The 22472-nt window shown below is 47.0% G+C and overlaps 1 pseudogene; it reads right to left on the reverse strand.

Annotated features, from left to right (window-relative positions):
• Positions 1-644: 644 nt before the first annotated feature.
• LOC136620129 (zinc finger MYM-type protein 1-like) lies at positions 645-15117 on the reverse strand (annotated as a pseudogene).
• Between the last annotated feature and the right edge of the window lie 7355 nt (positions 15118-22472).

Here is a 22472-nt window from a genome sequence, read left to right on the forward strand (position 1 = left end):
TTCATTCAACGGGAGTGGTTCATCTTGAGCATTTTCTCCAGGCATCGTTTTCTTCTTTCTGACAGTTCTTCTTTTCACTAAAGGAATGTTCATTTCTTTACAAGTGTTTGTTGCAAACTGCAATGCTTTCTCCATTATCTCATTTCTTTTGTCATTCAAAAAGATCTTTAAACTTCTAATTTTGATCACACTTCTCAAAACGGATTCCAATGATCTGTAGGTATTTTTGAGTGTGGTTCACTTCTTCTAAGACATTACTCCAGAAATACAAAAAGCATAAAAAAGAAAAATCACATACTGCTTGCAAAAGCGTTTGCGCTGCTCCTCTGGTTTCAACAGCTTCTCTGGGTTCTATGGCATCAACAATCTTCTTGAAATTAGCATGTACAGGTTTTACAGCTTTGTAGTGAGCACTCCATCTTGTATCTGAAAGTCTCTTGACTGTAACTCCAACGTTAGTTAAAAGGATCGTCCATCTTTATGTGGAAACTGAGAAAAAGAAGTGCAGGCCTTCTAAGGTCCCAAAAAAGGTTACACATTGTGAAACGGTTGTAGAAGAATGTAATCCACACAAATTGAGAGAGTGATTTGTACAAGGAACAAATAATGCTTTAGGATTAAGTTTACAAATCCTTGCCTGGACTCTAGAGTGCCATTGTAGAGGCATTATCATACCCCTGACCTCGACACAATGTGATATCCAGCCCATCCTGTTCAATTGCCTTCATAATGTTCTCTGTAAAGTCAAGGGCTTTCTTTCCAGTTAGCTGAAAATAGCCTAGAAATGACTCCTTTACTTCTACCTTTTTATTCTCAGTATGAACATATCGAATTATTTCACACATCTGATCAATGTGTGACATGTCTGGTGTATGGTCAAACATAATGCTGTAATATGTTGCTTTCTTAATATCGAACAAAATCTTTTCCTTAACACTCCCACTTAGAAGTGTGATAAACTCATTTTGTGTGGTAGGGGACATATAGCTGGTAAATAGTTGGGCTGTATGTGACTGACTTGCCTGCTCTAGTTTGATCAAGTGTTCTCTTAATACTGGATCATACTTTGAAAGCAGCTCAGCTAGCTGTTGAAAATTTCCTCTGTTTACCGATAACATATGCTCTCTGTGGCCACGGAATGGTAAATTTTGTTGAGTTAAAAATCAGGCTACATCTAAGAGCCTTTTCAAAATATCCCTCCATTTCCTTTTTTCTGTTTCTGCAACAATCTGCCTAACTTGATCAATCTTTTTTTTTTCAATTAGATTTGCTCGTAACGTTTTCAATTTTTCAAAACAAGTTAAATGTTGCTCAGAGTTTTCCTGACTTTGAACTTTTGGATTAAGTTTCCACCAAGATTGAAAACCAGTCATAAACTTTGATGGATTAGCACTCAAATTTTTTGCAGTGCCAAAAAGCCTACAGCAAAAACAGCACAAGCTTTGCTTTTTTGTAGTGTAGGCCATCCAGGTTCTCAGTATTTTCTCACCATTTGGTAGACTGACATAGAATCAATCACACGTTAGTTGGCGGATAGAACGCTTTATTTTATCACCTGATCTTGTAACTGTATGACATGGACCATCTTTGTTCTGTTACGCTTCACTACCCCTTTTAATTAAATCAACTGTTAGACTATCTGGAACAGGAAAAGGCCAATTAGATATTTCATTATACAAAATATTACTACTGATTTGTTCCCCTTTAGAGATGAGCGAGCACCAAAATGGTCGGGTGCTCGTTGCTTGAGTCGAACTTTTCGCGATGCTCGAGGGTTCGTTTCGAGTAATGAAGCCCATTGAAATTCAATGGGCGACTCGAGCATTTTTGTATATCGCCGATGCTCGCTAAGCTTTTCATTTGTGAAAATCTGGGAAATTCAAGAAAGTGATGGGAACGACACAGAAACGGATAGGGCAGGCGAGGGGCTACATGTTGGGCTGCATCTCAAGTTCCCAGGTCCCAATATTAAGCCACAATAGCTGCAACAGTGGCCCCTCCCCCTCCCAACAATTTTAACTTCTGAAAAACCCTCATTAGCAAGGCATACCTTAGCTAAGCACCACATTACCTCCAACAAAGCACAATCACTGCCTGCATGACACTCCGCTGCCACTTCTCCTGGGTAACATGCTGCCCAACCCCCCCCCCCCCCGCACGACCCAGTGTCCACAGCGCACACCAAAGTGTCCCTGCGCAGCCTTCAGCTGCCCTCATGCCACACGCTGGCCTCATAGCCACACCACCCTCCTGTCTATTTATAAGTGCGTCTGCCATGAGGAGGAACCGGAGGCACACACTGCAGAGGGTTGGCAGGGCCAGGCAGCGACCCTCTTTAAAAGGGACGGGGCGATAGCCCACAATGCTGTACAGAAGCAATGAGAACTCCAATCCTGTGCCACCTCCGTCAGGAGCTGCAAACGTGGGCATAGCAATGGGGAATCCATGTGCCACACAGTATTCATTCTGTCAAGGTGTCGCATAGCTCAATCCACACTGCAAGGGGAAAGCCGTCAGCGCTCTGCCCTCTACCCAAGTCAGTCAGTGTCTTTGTGCCAGACAGGTCAAACACCGCGATGGGAACTAAGTTTGCCCCAACAGCATAGGTGGGTCCTAGGAAGCCCAATACATGAACAAAAAATTGATCTGAGCGGCCAAACATGGCAGACTTGCACCGCGCCCACGACATAGGCTTCGACCCACAGCTTCAGCAATCCTAGGCAGGAAGCGGACTTTCACTGCACCCAGGACATAGGCCTCTGCACAAACCCTCAGCAATCGCGTGCCTACAGCGGACTCCAATGCTAGCGTAGTTGTGCACATCTCATTAGCGCTGTATTGCTCCTGTAGTTTGTCCAAATGCAGTGCCCCGGATAGTAGAGCTAACGTCAGATTAAATATAGGTGGGCTTCGGCCCACACTGCATGCCCCAGTCAGACTGGGGTTCTTTATAAGTAGACACAGGCAGGTACAACTCCGTGTGGACCGACAGCATGGGTGGGTCCCAGGAAGCCACCGGCATTACATAAATAAATCCCATTGCATTGCCCAGCACTGCTGAGGTAATGTCAGATTAAACGCAGGTGGGCTTCGGCCCACACTGCATGCCCCAGTCTGACCGGGGTTTTTAATACATAGACACAGGCAGGTACAACTCCCTAATGTGAAGTTTGTGTGGACCCAAAGCATGGGTGGCTCCCTGGAACCCACCGGCGGTACATAAACAAATCCCATTGCAGTGCCCAGCACAGCTGAGGTAACGTCAGATTAAATGCAGGTGGGCTTCGACCCACACTGCATGCCCCAGTCTGACCGGGGTTTTTAATACATAGACACTGGCAGGTACAAATCCGTAATGTGAAGTCCCTGTGGACCCACAGCATGGGTGGCTCCCTGGAACCCATCGGCGGTACATCAATGTATCCCATTGCAGTGCCCTGCTCAGCAGAGCTAACGTCAGATACAATACAGGTGGGCTTCAGCCCACAGTGCATGCCCCAGTCAGACTGGTAATATGTACCTTAACAGTAACCGCGTTGGTGGGAATGTGGTGGCGACTGCGGACCTAGTAGCGCGGTTTTATTTATTTGGTTTTCGGAATGTGGCCAGGATTAAGTGGGCCATGGCGGGGGGATGGTGGGGGGGGGGGGCTCTCTTGTTGTGTCGTTAAAGGTGAAATTCTTGGACTGCCACCAGACGGACCAATGCAAAGGTATTTGCCAAGAATGTTTTCATTGTTGGAGGAGGAGGGGGATGTTTTTGAGGCACCACGTGTCCGTGGTTATATGCACCTTAACAGTAACCGCGTTGGTGGGAAATGGCCTCGCCGCCATCATGTCTTTGGGAAGCCTCCGTTTCCACACCCCAGTGACATAGCATTAGCAGCGCTATAGGCAGAGCCCAGAATTAGTAACATTTCAGCGGTAGCATTAGGGACAGGCCCAAGTAACTTATCACTAGCAGCATTATAGGGGGAGCACAGTCTTAGTTCCATTTCAGTAGTAGTAGCATTCAAGACAGGCCCCAGTAACAATTCCGAAGCAGCAGTATAGGGGGAGCACAGTACTAGTTCCATTTCAGTAGTAGTAGCAGTCAAGACAGGCCCCAGTAACAATTCCGAAGCAGCAGTATAGGGGGAGCGCAGTCTTATTTCCATTTCAGTAATAGTAGCACTCAAGACAGGCCCCAGTAACAATTCCGAAGCAGCAGTATAGGGGGAGCGCAGTCTTAGTTCCATTTCAGTAATAGTAGCACTCAAGACAGGCCCCAGTAACAATTCCGAAGCAGCAGTATAGGGGGAGCGCAGTCTTCGTTCCATTTCAGTAATAGTAGCAGTCAGGACAGGCCCCAGTAACAATTCTGAAGCAGCAGTATAGGGGGAGCACAGTATTAGTTCCATTTCAGTAGTAGTAGCAGTCAAGACAGGCCACAGTAACATTCCCGTTGCAGCAGTTTAGGGAGATAACAGTCTCTTGCACATTTCAGTAGTTGCAGTATAGACAAGGCCCCAGTTACATTTATGTAGCAAAAGTGTAGGCCAACCCCACACACCTTGCTGTACCATGAGTGCAGGTGAAGCCTTTAAAAATTACTAGGATTACACTGTAGGCGAGACCCCAAAAAATTGGTGTACCAACAGTACTAATGTACCTGCGAAAAATTGCCCATGCCCAACCAAGAGGGCAGGTGAAACCCATTAATCGCTTTGGTTACTGTGGCTTAATTTGTAACTAGGCCTGGAGGCAGCCCAGTTAAAATAAAAATTGGTTCAGGTGCAAGTTTCAACGCTTTAATGAGAATTGCAACGTAAAAACATTGTTTACAAAAGTAATATGACTGAGCCTTGTGGGCCTAAGAAAAATTGCCCGTTCGGCGTGATTACGTGAGGTTTCAGGAGGAGGAGCAGGAGGAGGATGACTATAATACACAGATTGATGAAGCTAAAAGGTCCCCGGTTTTTATGGTGATAGAGAACGATGCTTCCATCCGCGGGTGCAGCCTACGTATTTTTTAGGTACCGCTGCTGTCCGCTGGTGGAGAAGAGAAGTCTGGGGAAATCCAGGCTTTGTTCATCTTTATGAGTGTAAGCCTGTCGGCACTGTCAGTTGACAGGCGGGTACGCTTATCCGTGATGATTCCCCCAGCCGCACTAAACACCCTCTCTGACAAGACGCTAGCCGCAGGGCAAGCAAGCACCTCCAGGGCATACAGCGCGAGTTCAGGCCACGTGTCCAGCTTCGACACCCAGTAGTTGTAGGGAGCAGAGGAGTCACGGAGAATGGTCGTGCGATCGGCTACGTACTCCCTCACCATCCTTTTACAGTGCTCCCGCCGACTCAGCCTTGACTGGGGAGCGGTGACACAGTCTTGCTGGGGAGCCATAAAGCTGGCAAAGGCCTTGGAGAGTGTTCCCCTGCCTGTGCTGTACATGCTGCTTGATCTCCGCGCCTCCCCTGCTACCTGGCCCTCGGAACTGCGCCTTCGGCCACTAGCGCTGTCGGATGGGAATTTTACCATCAGTTTGTCCGCCAGGGTCCTGTCGTATAGCATCACTCTCGAACCCCTTTCCTCTTCGGGTATGAGAGTGGAAAGGTTCTCCTTATACCGTGGGTTGAGCAGTGTGTACACCCAGTAATCCGTAGTGGCCAGAATGCGTGTAACGCGAGGGTTACGAGAAAGGCATCCTAACATGAAGTCAGCCATGTGTGCCAGGGTACCTGTACGCAACACATGGCTGTCCTCACTAGGAAGATCACTTTCAGGATCCTCCTGCTCCTCCTCCTCAGGCCATACACGCTGAAAGGATGACAGGCAAGCAGCATGGGTACCCTCAGCAGTGGGCCAAGCTGTCTCTTCCCCCTCCTCCTCATGCTCCTCCCCCTCCTCCTCCTCCTCCTCCTCCAAAACGCGCTGAGATATAGACATGAGGGTGCTCTGACTATCCAGCTACATACTGTTTCCCCCCGTTTCCGAGCGCAAAGCGTCTGCCTTTATGCTTTGCAGGGAACTTCTCAAGAGGCATAGCAGAGGAATGGTGACGCTAATGATTGCAGCATCGCCGCTCACCATCTGGGTAGACTCCTCAAAGTTTCCAAGGACCTGGCAGATGTCTGCCAACCAGGCCCACTCTTCTGTAAAGAATTGAGGAGGCTGACTCCCACTACGCCGCCCATGTTGGAGTTGGTATTCCACTATAGCTCTACGCTGCTCATAGAGCCTGGCCAACATGTGGAGCGTAGAGTTCCACCGTGTGGGCACGTCGCATAGCAGTCGGTGCACTGGCAGATTAAACCGATGTTGCAGGGTCCGCAGGGTGGCAGCATCCGTGTTGGACTTGCGGAAATGTGCGCTGACCCCGCGCACCTTTCCGAGCAGGTCTGACAAGCGTGGGTAGCTTTTCAGAAACCGGTGAACCACCAAATTAAAGACCTGGGCCAGGCATGGCACGTGTGTGAGGCTGCAGAGCTGCAGAGCCGCCACCAGGTTACAGCCGTTGTCACACACGACCATGCTCGGTTGGAGGTCCAGCGGCGAAAGCCAGCGGTCGGTCTGCTCTGTCAGACCCTGCAGCAGTTCGTGGGCCGTGTGCCTCTTCTCTCCTAAGCTGAGTAGTTTCAGCACGGCCTGCTGACGCTTGCCCACCGCTGTGCTGCCACGCCGCGCGACACCAACTGCTGGCGATGTGCTGCTGCTGACACATCTTGATTGCGAGACAGAGGTTGCGTAGGAGGAGGAGGGTGGTTTAGTGGAGGAAGCATACACCGCCGCAGATACCAGCACCGAGCTGGGGCCCGCAATTCTGGGGGTGGGTAGGACGTGAGCGGTCCCAGGCTCTGACTCTGTCCCAGCCTCCACTAAATTCACCCAATGTGCTGTCAGGGAGATATAGTGGCCCTGCCCGCCTGTGCTTGTCCACGTGTCCGTTGTTAAGTGGACCTTGGCAGTAACCGCGTTGGTGAGGGCGCGTACAATGTTGCGGGAGACGTGATCGTGCAGGGCTGGGACGGCACATCGGGAAAAGTAGTGGCGACTGGGAACTGAGTAGCGCGGGGCCGCCGCCGCCATCATACTTTTGAAAGCCTCCGTTTCCACAACCCTATACGGCAGCATCTCCAGGCTGATCAATTTGGCTATGTGCACGTTTAATGCTTGAGCGTGCGGGTGCGTGGCGGCGTACTTGCGCTTGCGCTCAAACAGTTGCGCTAGCGACGGCTGGACGCTGCGCTGAGAGACATTGCTGGATGGGGCCGAGGACAGCGGAGGTGAGCGTGTGGGTGCAGGCTGGAAGACGGTCGTGCCTGTGTCCTGAGAGGGGGGTTGGATCTCAGTGGCAGGTTGGGGCACAGGGGGAGAGGCAGTGGTGCAAACCGGAGGTGGTGAACGGCCTTCATGCCACCTTGTGAGGTGCTTGACCATCATATGCCTGCACATGCTGCTGGTGGTGAGGCTGTTGGTGGTGGCTGCCCGGCTGATCTTGGCGCGACAAACCTTGCACACCACAGTTCGTCGGTTGTCTGCACTCTCAGTGAAAAACTGCCACACCTTTGAGCACCTCGGCCTCTGCAGGGTGGCATGGCGCGAGGGGGCGCTTTGGGAAACAGTTGGTGGATTATTCGGTCTGGCCCTGCCTCTACCCCTGGCCACCGCACTGCCTCTTCCAACCTGCCCTGCTGCTGCACTTGCCTCCCCCTCTGAAGACCTGTCCTCAGTAGGCTTAGCAAACCAGGTGGGGTCAGTCACCTCATCGTCCAGCTGCTCTTCCTTCGAATCCTCTGTGCGCTCCTCCCTCGGACTTACTGCCCTTACTACTACCTCACTGATAGACAACTGTGTCTCATCGTCATGGTCCTCCTCACCCACTGAAAGGTCTTGAGACCGTTGCCGGAAGTCCCCAGCCTCATCCACTGGACCCCGGTAACTTTCCAAAGGTTGGGCAAACTCCTCCGGTATGAGAGGAACCATTGCTGCCCAATCTGGGTAGGGGCCCGAGAACAGTTCCTGGGAGTCTGCCTGCTCCTCGGAATGTGTCATTTTCATGGAGTGAGGAGGCTGGGAGGAAGGAGGAGCAGCAGCCAGAGAATTCAGAGTTGCAGCTATGGACGGCGTAGAAGACTGGGTGGTCGATAGATTGCTGGATGCACTTTCTGCCATCCACAACAGGACCTGCTCACACTCCTCAGTTTCTAATAAAGGTCTACCGCGTGGACCCATTAATTGGAGATGAATCTGGGGACCCCAGAAACTTGCCTCTCTCCTAATCCCGCAGCAGTTGGCTGCGATACACCTGGACCAGGAGCTCGGCCTGTGCCCACACCCTGACTTGGGCCTCCGCATCCTCGCCCCCGTCCACATCCTCTAGGCCTACCCCTACCCTTCAGCATGGTGTATTACGAGTAGAGCAGAAACAGAACGCTGTAATTAAATGTGCCGCTTATTGGCCTGTGGTTGGAGGCTGACTTCGCTTACGGAACGCACAGCAGAGCCAGGAAACAATTATGCGCAAGCCTGTAGTGAGACCTAGGTGCGTATGACTGAGCTACTGGAATTCACAACGCAGAACCAGTCAAGTGGCCAAAGGCCAGTCATAGGCCTTAAGTATTTTGCTTCTATTTTTTTAAATGGTGAGGTGAAAAACCAGACAGACACCGTATGCAGCATATATTATGTATATTGTTTCCCTCTGGCGGGATGACGGCGGTCATGTAACGGGCACAGCAAAGCCAGGAAACAATTATGCGCAAGCCTGTAGTGAGACCTAGGTGCATATGACTGAGCTACTGGAATTCACAGCGCAGAACCAGTCAAGTGGCCAAAGGCCAGTGGTAGGCCTTAAGTATTTTGCTTCTATTTCTTAAAATGGTGAGGTGAAAAACCAGACAGACACCGTATGCAGCATATATTATGTATACTGTTTCCCTCTGGCGGGATGACGGCGGTCATGTAACGGGCACAGCAGAGCCAGGAAACAATTATGTGCAAGCCTGTAGTGAGACCTAGGTGCGTATGACTGAGCTACTGGAATTCACAGCACAGAACCAGTCAAGTGGCCAAAGGCCAGTGGTAGGCCTTAAGTATTTTGCTTCTATTTTTTTTTAAACGGTGAGGTTAAAAACCAGACAGACACCGTATGCGGCGTATATTATGTATACTGTTTCCCTCTGGCGGGATGACGGCGGTCATGTAACGGGCACAGCAGAGCCAAGAAACAATTATGCGCAAGCCTGCTGTAACGCTTAGCTGGGTATTAATTAGCGACTACTACCCCCAGCAGACACGCAGTAAACTGAAGACGGTCACAGGCAGCCCAAATATAGTATTTTTCCCCAATCTTTTTGAAAAAGCCCACTGCCTATATAGCCAGTATACCTCTTTCCCTGTACCACTGTCCCTGCCTCACCAGTACTGCCCCTATACTCTGTAAAATGACTGCAGACTGAGGACGCTATCGTCTGCACGCCCGATATACAAAAAAAAAATAAAAATTGTGCAACACTGCTAAAAGCAGCCTCAACAGTACTGCACACGGTCAGATGTGGCCCTAAGAAGGACCGTTGGGGTTCTTGAAGACTGAAATAACACCTAACACTCTCCCTATAGCAGCAACAGCATCAGCAGCACTTTCCCTGATCTCTCTCAGCATGCATCTGTGGCGAGCCGCGGGTTGGGCAGATTTAAATACTTGGGTGTCATCTGATCTCCCAAGCCACTCACTGCAGGGGGGTGGGATAGGGCTGGAATATCACAGGAGGAAGTTGTAATGCCTTCCCTGTGCTTCTATTGGCCAGAAAAGCGCGCACATTTCTCAGGGAAGGAAATGTAATAGAGTCGAGCACCGCGTGGTGCTCGTCTCGAGTAACGAGCATATCGAACACCCTAATACTCGAACGAGCATCAAGCTCGGACGAGTACGCTCGCTCATCTCTATTCCCCTTCTGATCTATCATCTCCTTCTAATGTGTCTTCTTCTAATGTAACTTCTTCTAATTTTTCTTCTTCACTTTCTCTGTGCTCTGTATTAAGAGGCACAGTGGCTTGCCTTTCTGGGTTATCAGTTTCAGTTTGTGTTTGTCCACGAGGAAAGTTTGATTCCTCTGGAACAATGGATGTTGATGCCGAATTGGAAGATGTGACAAATTTCAACAACGATCCGGCCAGCGACTGCAGATTTGCAGCTTTGCTTTTCTGTTTTTTTTTTTTGGTGCACTCAACTTGGGCGGCTCCATTTCATGGTCATATACTGGATATATGAAAACGAGGTACATTACATGTTGCTTTGCTTCGAAAAGCAAATGCTAAAAAATAGTGGTGGTAAGCAAGTCTCCCTTGCCCACAAGTGGAAATCAACTGCGATTTTCCACTAGCGAAGGAGAACCGCAGCATGTTCTAATTTGTGCAGAAAAAATCGCCTGGATAGCTTACATCGCAGTCAATGGAAGCCATCCCTCTATGAGCACAGCGAAAGTATTGCGGGAAATCACGTCACCGCCCAGCGCTGGCGCGTCATGCGCTGCACTGCGCATGTGCGCCAGCTTACTGGCAGAGACTCTCACCACAGATCTGGAGAGGTGAGTATGGGGTCTCTGGGGGGCGCCGGGTCTGATTCCGCTGCGATATTTCTTAGGGCAGGCCTTAGGGCTCCTACCCATTTCCTTTTTTTTAACGATGTGTTCTTGCTGCATTTTTTAACATGAATGTCAAAGGGACTTTCTAATGTTAAAAACGCATCGCACAAAAATCACAAAGCACAAACTTTGGTGCATTTTTAACATTAGAAAGTCCCGCTGACATTCTTGTTAAAAAATGACAGCGTTAATGCAGTGTTTAAAAAAAATGCAAGTGTGTGGGTGCCCTAAAAATAACGTTGACCCCTGAATGGGAAAAAAATAAATAAAAATCAGGGCTTTCAGGGCAATATTGGTCTACTACTCAAGGGGTTAACAAATTTAGTTAAAGTATTTTTACAAACTCTTTAACCTTTTGGCTAAACATTTGCAATTACCCAATATGCAATGTCCAAAAATGTGGAAAAATAGAAAGGAAAAATGTAAAGCTGTGTCAGCCTGTACACTCACACGTATAGTCGTACACAGCACTGCAGCCTTTAGCAGAAACAATCTGCACCAAAAAATCAGCAGTGGAATAGCAGTCACTACCACAGAACAAAGGTCCACCAGCTTCACAGATCCACCAGCTGCAACCAAGAAGACTCTCACTTTCTTGCATGAAGGAATCCTATTGGCTCTCCATGATGTCTATCCCTATCGGTGCTAAGAAAACAAGAGCTAACAGTGTGATTGACTCATAGGAGGGGCTGTGATGATTGGCTGTTAGCAGAGCAAGGAACAGGCTGAAGACCTGATTGTAGGGGCCGCGGACCAGACAACTAGTAGCGGCAGGGGCACTGCAGTACCACAACTGACCTGTCACCCTGGAGACCGGGTTGTAGGGGCCCACAGACCAGACGGCTAGCAGTGGTAGGGGTACTGCAGGACCATGGCTGACCTGTCACCCTGGAGACCGGATTGTAGGGCCTGCGGACTGGACCGCTAGCAGCGGCAGCTGCACTGCAGGACCACAGCTGAACTGTCAGCTTGGAGACTGGATTGTAGGGTCCGTGTACTGGACGGCTAGCAGTAGCAGGTGTAGGACCACAGCTGACCTGTCACCCCACGCAGTGATGGCACCCAGAGCGGGCCGCACCTGCTGCACTCCCCTTGCTACGCCACTGCTTGTATATGGCATTTTTACATGTTTTCAACTCTGCATACTCCATCTCTAATTCATCTTTTTCTCTGAGCTGGTAGGTGTAGACTAGTTACAATAATTTGAACCTACCGTGTTTCCCCGAAAATAAGACAGTCTCTTATATTAATTTTTGTTCAAAAGGGTTTAACTTTTGTACATGTATAGCTGCCTGGACACTATTTAAATTGACTTTTTTAATTAACTGTTAGCAGGGCTTAATTTTGGAGTAAAGATTATATTTCAAGCATCCTAAAAAAGCCTGAAAAATCATTTTGCATCCTCAAAAATTCTAGAAAATCATGCTATGTCTTATTTTCTGGGTATGTCTTATTTTCAGGGAAACAGGGTAGAACTGCAGCACCGCCAGACTAGTTACTATAATTTCTCCCAAAAACAGCATACAAAAAGTAGATGGGACTCGACTCCTCTATTACAATCTCACACACAAAAAAGCAGCACGAAGGACATTATTCAGCAGTACTGAGCAGTGTAGATGTGATTCTAGCATAAGGTTGAGATGCAAAACACTTTCCAAAACCTGCAGCAATTTTTGAATGCACATTTCATACTAGCAGCTCCCTCCCCAAACACTTCTTCGGGTTACGAGAGATAGGAGCAAGCAAAAAGCCACCCACACTTTATGTAATCCATCTAGGTGATCCTGCTGTCAGAGATGGATTTCACATGTCAACAAGCAATAGACAGAAAGTTTGAAGAAAGTGAGACCCCAAGTGACCGGAATTTTAGAATGACATTTCTGAATAAAAAAACATCATGTCAGGTTGTGTAAAATTGTAAAAAGTGTAAATTGTTTTATTTATCTCATTGGCTATGGCAGGCTTGTTGTAAAGTCATGACCATTTAAAGGAAATGTATCATCATAAATCAGGTTAAATATATATATTACACAAAATTTTCTGGTTTGCAGAATACTTACTAGGGCTAACACCTGTCTATGGCTCACTTGCCAGCTCTGCTGTATAGATTGGGACTTAAATCATAAGCAGAGTCATCTCATTGTGATTAGGGGATAGATGAATAAATATCAAATCTATTGTACTACTAGAAGTCCTGGATAATAGAGGATAGCAACACTACACACACAGATAAGTCTTTTTTGTCTTTCGTGTCACATCAGGGTTGCTGAGGGAGTGGGGGGCTATACAGGAATTCATCACTTCCTGGAGACTGTAATAATCTATGAAATTTATTTGCCATGAAACACGGACACCCTGCTTTGAGTGTCTAAGCAGAAAATACGGGAAGGAAGTGTGTTAAAATAATAGAAATAATTAACGACATTTTTAAAAAGAATAGACTAAAATTAAATACATAAAAAATGCAAAAGATTCCACTGGGTAAATGAAATATGAAAGCCATGATAGAACAGAAAACAATATAACTTACTAAATAAGTAATGTGGCTTGTGAAGTTTGAAGCAAAAGGTTATTATGAAAAAGTATAGCATATTCCCCAATTAATATAGTTTATTTAAAATGAAAGATTACTAGTGAAGTTCCTGCATGGTTGTATTATAAGCTACTTAATTTTCAGACATAGCATAAATACTGTAAATTTTCTATGCAGAAATTCTACAGCCTTTTCAGTACAAACCATTTTGATGCAAGTTTGCAATCTACATGGTGTGGAAAAAATCTGCACTGCATCCATACAATTGACATACACTACAAATTTTAAATTCATAGCATGTCAATTGTTTTCTGTGAATTTCAACCAAACGTGGCAACTTGCAAGCTTATCTGATGCTAGCACCAAACAAATCTCTATAAGAATTTGTTGAATATGATGGGTGAACAGAAAGGCCATGGGGTTACAGGTTCAAACACTGTAGAACTTGGGTCTGTTATCCATACAGAAAATGGACATGTCTATTGTAATGAGCGGCGCAGGGGCAGACCACAGGTGGGACTTATTCCTGGCTCCCCAGATTTGGAATCCAAATAGCACTCAGAAACAGTCTTACACCTCCCAAACCACTTCATAGTAATGGTGGCTTCACATGACCATGGGCATGTACCGTGCATAGGTGTATACAAAGGTGCACAACCACGTACGTGCACAAACACGTGTGAATGCAAGTCCGTGCCCATTGCCTTCAATGGAGCCGCGGCTGCTGCCGGTGGCTCTATTGAAGGCAATGGTCTGCCGGCACCCCGTGTTTGTTTTTCAGGGAAGAGCTTTAAATATAAGCTCTTCCCTGAAAACAACCTTTTTAGTGTAAAATGGGGACCGGGGCTCCCCTGTGCTGCACAGCAGCAGCCCATGTGACAAGACCGGCGGTGAGGGCATGAGGGACCTGCGAACCGCCGATCCTTACAGTACCCCCCCTTCTACGGGGGGACACTGGACCCCCACGGCCTGGAGCGGGCTTGAGGGGACAGACCCTGTGGAACCGTCGGACCAACAGTGGTGCATGTACGTCCCGGGCGGGAATCCATGTACGGTCCTCAGGGCCAAAACCCTTCCAATGTACCAGATATTGTAAAATACCTCTCACACGCTGAGCATTAATCAAACGCTCCACCTCGTACTCCAGTTCTCCTGTACAAGAGTAGGAGAGGGCGGGCTCTGGGCAGGCAGAACTAGGGTTACATATTTCTTCAGCAGCCCCTTGTGGAAGATGTCATGAATCTTCCATGACTGCGGAAGAGATAGTCTGTACGCAACAGGATTCACCACCTGGGAGATAGTGAACAAACCAACAAAGCGGGGAGCCAGCTTTAGGGATGGGACCTTAAGTCTCACATTTTTAGAGGCCAGTAACACCTGCTCCCCAACCATGAACGGTGCAAAAATAGTGAGCCTTTTATTAGCCTGACCAAGAAGTTTATCCTGGGAACCCTAAAGGTTCTTACTAACCTGGGCCCAAACTGTGCACAGTTCATTAATGGCAGAGTCCGCAGATGGCGTGTCAGAAACTGAGGGCGCAGAAAAAGAAAATCGAGGATGGAAACCATAATTACAAAAAAACGGCGACACCCGAGAAGACAAATTTACTTGGTTGTTAATGGCAAACTCGGCGAGAGGTAGAAAGTTAACCCACAGATGTTGATTGCCTGAAATGAACAGTCGCAGGTATTGAATTAATTCTTGATACATCCTATCAGTTTGCCCATTCGACTTGGGATGAAAAGCTGACGAAAAGGACAAACCAATATTCAGTTTCCTGCAGAAAGCTCGCCAGAAGCGAGTGACAAACTGTACACCTCTATCTGAGACCACGTCCTCAGGAACCCCATGCAACCGCACCACCTCCTGGGTAACTTGCTCAGAGGAATGAAATGTACCATCTTGGAGAACCGATCTACAATGACCCAAATGAGACAGCGGCAAATCTGTGATGAAGTCCATGGACAGATGTGCCCAGGGCCTGAACGGAATGGGCAAGGGGAGAAGAGGCCCCTCAGGACGTCTCCTGACACTCTTCCCCTTGGCGCACACCAGACAAGCGGTGACAAATGCCTGAACATCCCTAATCATATGAGAACACCAATAAGTTCTGGAAAGTAATTCCTTAGTTCCCCGGATACCGGGGTGACCAGCAAGGACTGAGGCATGCGTCTCCTCTAATACCTTCAACCTTAATAGTAAAGGAACAACAGTTTGCCTTCCGGAAGGGCTTCAGGGGCTGATTGCTGCGCAGTCTGAATTAGCGGTGAGAGGTCAGAGGAGACAGCTGCGAGAACCACCCCAGGGGAAAGGATAGTCTCAGGCTCCGACTCAGGAGGTTCTGGAGTACCAAAACTCCTAGATAAGGCATCAGCCTTAACATTTTTTGAACCGGGTCGGTAGGTAACCAGAAAGTTAAAACGAGAAAAGAAAAGAGCCCAATGAGCTTGTCGAGCATTCAACCTCTTAGCAGAATCTAAATATATAAGGTTCTTATGGTCTATGAGTACCATGATCTGATGGTGTGCCCCCTCCAAAAAATGCCTCCACTCCTCAAACGTCCATTTTATAGAAAGTAACTCACGATTGCCTAAATTGTAATTTTGTTCTGTAGAGAAAAATTTTCTAGAAAAGTAAGCGCATGGTTTAAGATTCGTGAGTGTAGACAGCCCCTGAGAAAGTACCGCCCCTACTCCAAACTCGGAGGCATCCACCTCCACCACAAACGGGCAAGATAGGTCTGGTTGGACAACAACGGGCGCAGAGGAAAAGGCAGCCTTCAGGGTATCAAAGGCCTCTAGCACATCTGGAGACCAGGTACTCACATCCGCCCCTTTTCTGGTGAGATCCGTTAAGGGTGTAGTCACCACAGAGAAGTTCTTAATGAACTTATGATAATAATTAGCGAACCTCAAGAAGCGCTGGAGGGCCTTTAGAGTGACTGGTCGGGCCCACACTGTGATGGCTTTCACCTTCCCCGGATCCATCTGGATATCCCATGGAGTAATGACATACCCTAAAAAGCTTATCTTCTGCACCCCAAAAACACATTTTTCAATCTTAGCAAACAGCTGGTTAGCCCTGAGTTGAGTTAGGACCGTTTGAACATGTACCTGGTGTGTCTCCCAGTCGGGGGGAAAAATCTGAATATCGTCTAGATACACTATGAGGAACACCCCTATGATATCCTGAAAAATGGAGTTCATGAAAACTTGAAAAATAGCAGGGGCGTTACACAACCCAAAAGGCATGACCAGGTACTCAAAGAGACTGAAGGGTGTATTGAATGCCATCTTCCACTCATCCCCCTCCTGAATACGAATGAGGTTGTAAGCTCCCCTTAGGTCGAGTTTAGAGAACCACTGGGCACCGGTGACCTGGTTAAGGAGGTCAGGGATGAGCGGAAGGTCGTACTGGTTTCTAACAGTGATTTTGTTTAGCTCCCTGTAATCAATACAGGGTCTGAGACCCCCGTCCTTCTTCTCCACAAAGAAGAGTCCAGCCCCTACTGGAGACTCGGAGGGCCGGATGTGCCCCCGGGCCAAACTATCCTGGATATAATCCTTCATAGACTCCCTCTCTGGAACCGTAACATTATAGATGCGGCCTTTAGGAAGTTTGGCCCCCGAAATCAACTCTATCTTACAATTCCATTCTCTATGGGGAGACAAGGCTTCTAATAGCTGTTTAGAAAAGACGTCCGAAAACTCGGACAGGTAGTCAGGTAGTTCAACTCCCTCGCAGGTGGAGATATCCACCTCCACTGGGCGCATGTGGCTGGCACAGCGAGAACCCCACTTGACTAGTTCCAATGTGTCTCAGTTAATTACGGGGTTGTGTTCCCTTAGCCAGGGTAGCCCTAATACAACATCCACAGACAGGTTCTTCATCACCAGAAATGTACAGGACTCCATATGAAAGGCCCCCCTAGTGAACTGTAACTCCGGGGTAACCAGACATACAAGACCAGCCTGCAAGGGAGTAGAGTCGACACCAGAGACCAGATTTGGAGGGTCTAAACGGAGAAAATACCCAGACAGTTTAGCCACAAAATCGAAGTTAACAAAATTAGCAGCAGCTCCAGAATCAAGAAACACTTGCCCGGCATGGTAGAAAGACCGGAATTCTAAGGTGCAGGGCAACAACCTTTTAGACCTTACAAGGAGTACCTTAGCTCCTAGACAGTCCTCCCGACAACTGCCTAGGAGCGGAAGTTTTCCTGCCGTGGCTTTTTCTCATAGGTCACGATGCGATGACCCGGCTCCCCACAGTAGAGACAGAGGTTCATCCTGAGACGATATTCCCAACGTTGCTTCGGGGTCATGGTTCCCAGCTCCATGGCTTCTGCGGAGGGAGGGGTTAAGATCAGAACTACCGAAGATGTAGACGTGCGGACAGGAATGTGTAAAAAAAAAAGTATACTCACCTTTTCCCTGCAGCCGGAGTTCAGCCATGTCCGGCCGGCAGTTCTCCTGAACTGCTCTGTGTAGTATTCAGCAGCCGAGGATTTAAAACCCCGCCTGCTGAATGAGCTGCCTCTGATTGGTCACAACCCTCACCAATCAGAGGCAGCTCTCACTCACCCATTCATGAATTCATGAATGGGTGAGTGAGTGCTGCCTCTGATTGGCTGAGCGCAGGGACCAATCAGAGGCAGCTCTCAGCTGTCATTCAATTTTAAATCCCCGGCTGCTGAATACTACACAGAGCAGTTCAGGAGAACTGCCGGACGGACGTGGCTGAACTCCGGCTGCAGGGAAAAGGTGAGTATACATTTTTTTTTTTTTTTTTTACACATTTTAGGATGATTTTCAGGGAAGGGCTTATATTTTTAAGCCCTTCCCGAGAAGTCATCCTGCGCTCGCCGGCAGCCCATTGCTTTCAATGGAGCCTGCTGTATTGCCGGCTCCATTGAATTCAATGGGTGAACATCGTTCTCCTCTGCCACAGCTGTTACTGCTGTGGCAGAGGAGAACGATCTTTAGTATATGTTCTCAATGGGGTCGGCGCTGCTGCCGCCGGCCCCATTGAGCGCATATATAGAACACAGCGATGCGCAGAATGCAGATAGGTGCATTCTGCAAATCGTTGTGTCCTATAATTGATCGCACATCCGCATAAAAAGTGGACATGTGACCGATCCCATTGGGATGCATATGGTCTATAGATCTGCAGATCGCAAACGCATGTGACCAAGGCCTTAGTTTGTAGAGTAAAATACCACTGCGCTCAAAAGACCATAGACTAGTATTAATAGGAACCAAATAATGTGTTTTACTGTTGCCTCTCCCGGAGGAATTTTCTATGTCATATTTTTGAAAAAGTGTAAAATAAAGAATTTAAAAATAGAAGCCATTTAATAGATTTCCTTTCTCCTCATCGCCATCTACAATTTACAATTTCCTTGGCAATAAGTCTCTCTGTCTCCATCTTTGCTGCTTTTATCTGCTTTTTACATAATTAATTTTTTTCCCAAAAGGTTTTTAGTGCTTCTTTGAGCCACATTGTTTTTCTCCTAATCCTAACCCTTTTAATCCAGTAAGGTATGAACCACTCACAGTGAGTATTTAGGATGCTTTTTAGCATTTCCCATTTACTATATGCTTTCTTATTTTTGAGGACATATTTCCAGTCAATATGGTTTAGGGCATCTGTGAGCTGGTGAAACTTTGCCTTTGTAAAATTTAGTATTTTTGTAGCTCCTCTATAAAATTCTCTCTTGAAAGACAAGTTGAAATTTATTGTATTAGCCACTATTTCCCAGGTGCCCCATAACTGCACCCCTGTTATTCTCTATTCTGTCAGATCTGTTAATAGTAAGTTCAAAATGGCAGTCCCTCTAGTTGGGTCCTGTACAATTTGGATAAAGTAATTATTTTTAGTAATTGACAGACACTTGTTACCTTTATGAGATCCAAAGGGTTTTGGCTTCCCATTTTATATCTGGATAGCTAAAGTCCCCCATAATAATTACCTCATTGTGATTTGCAGCTTCATTTATTTGCTTCAGTAATAGATTTTCAGTAACTTCTGTTATATTTGGTGGTCTATAGAAAACTCCTATGAGAATTGTATTGTTGTTATTCTCGCCATGTATTTCTTCTCATAGGGACTTCACATATTCATCTGCTTCACATATATCTTTCCATAGTGTGGTTTTTAAATACAATTTTACCTAAATACAAACTTCTCCCTATTTCTGTTTTTAACAATCTCTTCTGAACAGACTGTAACCCTGTAAGTTTACCGCCCAGTCACAACTTTCATCCAACCAGTTTTTTATTATTCCCACTATGTTGTAGTTTTGCTCAGACATTATTTCCAGTTTGTTTACTTTATTGGCCAGACTTCTAGCATTCGTCACCAGTTTAGAAGGTTTTGGTTATTTTTTATGTTAAGTGTATCCCTATTATCTATTCTGCAAGTTCTAACTGTAATAGCCCCCCCACAACTCCACCCTCATTTCCATGATTTAGTTCCTGCTCACTGTCTACATTGGCTTCCCTCCTATCTCTCTGGTTGCCCTCCCCCCAGTCCCCAGTAGTTTAAACACCCCTCCAACCTTCTAGTGACCTTTCCCCCAGCACAGCTGCACCCTCCGCGTAGAGATGCAGCCCATCCCCATAGTAGAACTTGTAGCCAACAGCAAGGTTAGGCCAGTTCTCCAAGAACTCTGGAGTCACTTGTTTACCTCTGTAATCTCCCTCTGTCTTTCTGGTGTGTCACATAGCAAAGGTAGTAGTTCAGAAAATACTACTTTGGAGTTCCTTACCCTGTGCTTACATTCTAATACCCTGAAAACATTTTTAAAGAGCTTTCACCTACCTCTAACTTTATCATGGGTGCCAATGTGTACCGTTACCACTGTATCCACACCAGCCCCTCCCAGTAATCTTACAACCCAATCCGCGATGTGTCAAACTCAAGCGCCAGGAAGACTACACACCATTCAAAGATTTTGGTCTTTGTTGCAGATTGACCTGTTTGTCCCCCTAATAAATGAGTCTCCCACTACCAGGACCTGTCTAGCCTGCCCTGCGATTCCTATTCTGTTTCTTACTGGAGCAGACATTCCCTTGTGGTCAGTGGCCATGTCGTGCTGCAGCAGTGCTAATCCTGTAATGGCATCCCCCTCATTTACCAACTTTTCCAATTTGTTGGAGTATGCCAGTTCAGGCCAGTCTCCCTGTATCTCTTCCCTCTACCCCTCCTGTCACCCAGCTAGCTGCCTGCTCATCATTCTCTCCCATACTACCATCCATCTCCACATCTACCCCAGTGAGTGCCTGATCAGTGAGCAGCAAACTCCTTTGCATGGTCTCAATGGATCTCAGTGTTGGAAGCTGCTCATTTAGATCCAGGATCTGGGCTTCCAAATATGCAACACACTGACACCTCATACAGCAGAATACACCCTCAATTGGCTGTTCAAGGACTGCATACATGGCACAAGATGTACACTAAACGGCATTGTCAATCATGGAGCACATCCTAAATGGGGATTTTATAGATAGATTAGATAAAAATATGTATGCAAAGATTCCAAATAAATAAGCAGTAATTAAATTAATTAAGTTAAGTTAAATAAGTTAGTCTTCCAAAGTCCCTAAATGCAAAATCACTAATCTCAAGTCACACACTTAAGACACAATACACTTACAAAACAGTAGAGCTAGAATACAGCCTCCATGCTTACTTATATTTTGAGTTATATAGCTCTTATCTGTAGTACATCTGCTTCTCCACGCTGCCACTATTAACCGTTTTACTGCCACATAGGTCAGCCTCCTAGATTGTGCTTGCTCACTGTATGTGGACCTTTTCAGTTTTCAGCAGCCCAAACACTATTACTATACTTCAGGACAGGGTTTCTGAATGTCAGTTATCAAAGCACCCCAACAGGTCATATTTTCAGGATAAGCTATACTAAAAACACTGATGGAAAAGTCTGAGGCACTGACAATAATATCACGTGTGCAATACTGAGGAAATCCAGGAAAATATATCTGTGTGCTTTAAGGACTGGAACTGCAAAACGCTGCTTCAGGGCTTAGTCACACGGATGCGTGGGCGCCCGTACACTGGCGCCGATGTGCCGGTGTGACTGAGCCCTTACTGCAGGAAGAAGACGGACACACTTCAGGATGAACGACTCCCCGCAGCGCCAAAGAAAGAACACATGACCGGCAATGAAGCCGGTCACATGTTCTTTCTTCCTGCGCTGCAGAGAGACCTCCATCCTGAAGTGCGGCCGTCTTCTTCCTGCAGTAACACGGGTGCCGATGCGCCCGTGTGACTAAGCCCTTAAGATGTTTAGATTGTTTGAGAACCACAAGGATGCCCTAATAAAGAAGATCTGTGGAATAAGTTGGCACTATAGAAATAAAGATTATTATTATTTTAAAAAGGTAACAGTGCTTATACAAAAATATACAAAAAGGGAATGCACAAAACATAAAGAATATACAATATGTACACAGAACCGTTATTAAAATAAAAGGGATAAAATAATTAAAATAGCAGTATGAAGTTGATTCGATTAACCTGGTTGCGAGTAGCATTCAGAATACGGATTATCCTTTATACAGATATAGCTGATCTGACACATTTTGCTGTGAGTGGCCAAAGTTTTAAGGCCTCATGTCCGTGGCATAAATTGTCTTTCAAAATCCGTGCGTGTCTCCCACGCGTGCGATCCGCGCCCATAGGGAATCATTGAGCACCCGCAGGTAATTAAATACCTGCAGATGTCATTTTCCCCCGAAGTGCGTATCGCACGCTTTAGAGAACCACCGCAGCATGCTCCATTTTTATGTTGTTTTCCCACACGGATGACTCCTGCAGCTTCAATTGAAACCAATGGAAGCCAGCCGGATCCACAGCACATCTGCAGCTGTCACTGCGTCCCTACCGCGGACCACGGGAAAGCAGGAGTTTAAAAAAAAAAAGGCACGGCGCATGCGTGCGGCACGCCGCCAGCATCCCAAGCGCATCCACTGTGCAGAAGAAAGAAGATCCAGTCACGACAGAGGAGAGCCCCGCAGCGTCCAGACAGGTAAGGGTACTGTATTTTGTGGCCTCATGTCTGCGGGCCGGGTAGAATCCATTGCGGGATTCTACACGGGAAAACTGTGAGGCCCAGTGGACATGAGGCCTAAGGCTTCTCCAAACCGCACCCTCTGGCTTTCCCTTGTGATATCAAGGAGAGGCTGGCTGAGTGGATGTACAAATCTTCCAGATGAAAACACAATTCAATATTTCAGCTATATTTCCATAGGAGGTGCTCCAAAAAGGAAACTGCGGCCATCATAGTTTAT

The sequence above is a fragment of the Eleutherodactylus coqui genome, chromosome 3 (genome assembly GCF_035609145.1).
Source record: "Eleutherodactylus coqui strain aEleCoq1 chromosome 3, aEleCoq1.hap1, whole genome shotgun sequence".
Taxonomy (NCBI): Eukaryota; Metazoa; Chordata; class Amphibia; order Anura; family Eleutherodactylidae; genus Eleutherodactylus; species Eleutherodactylus coqui.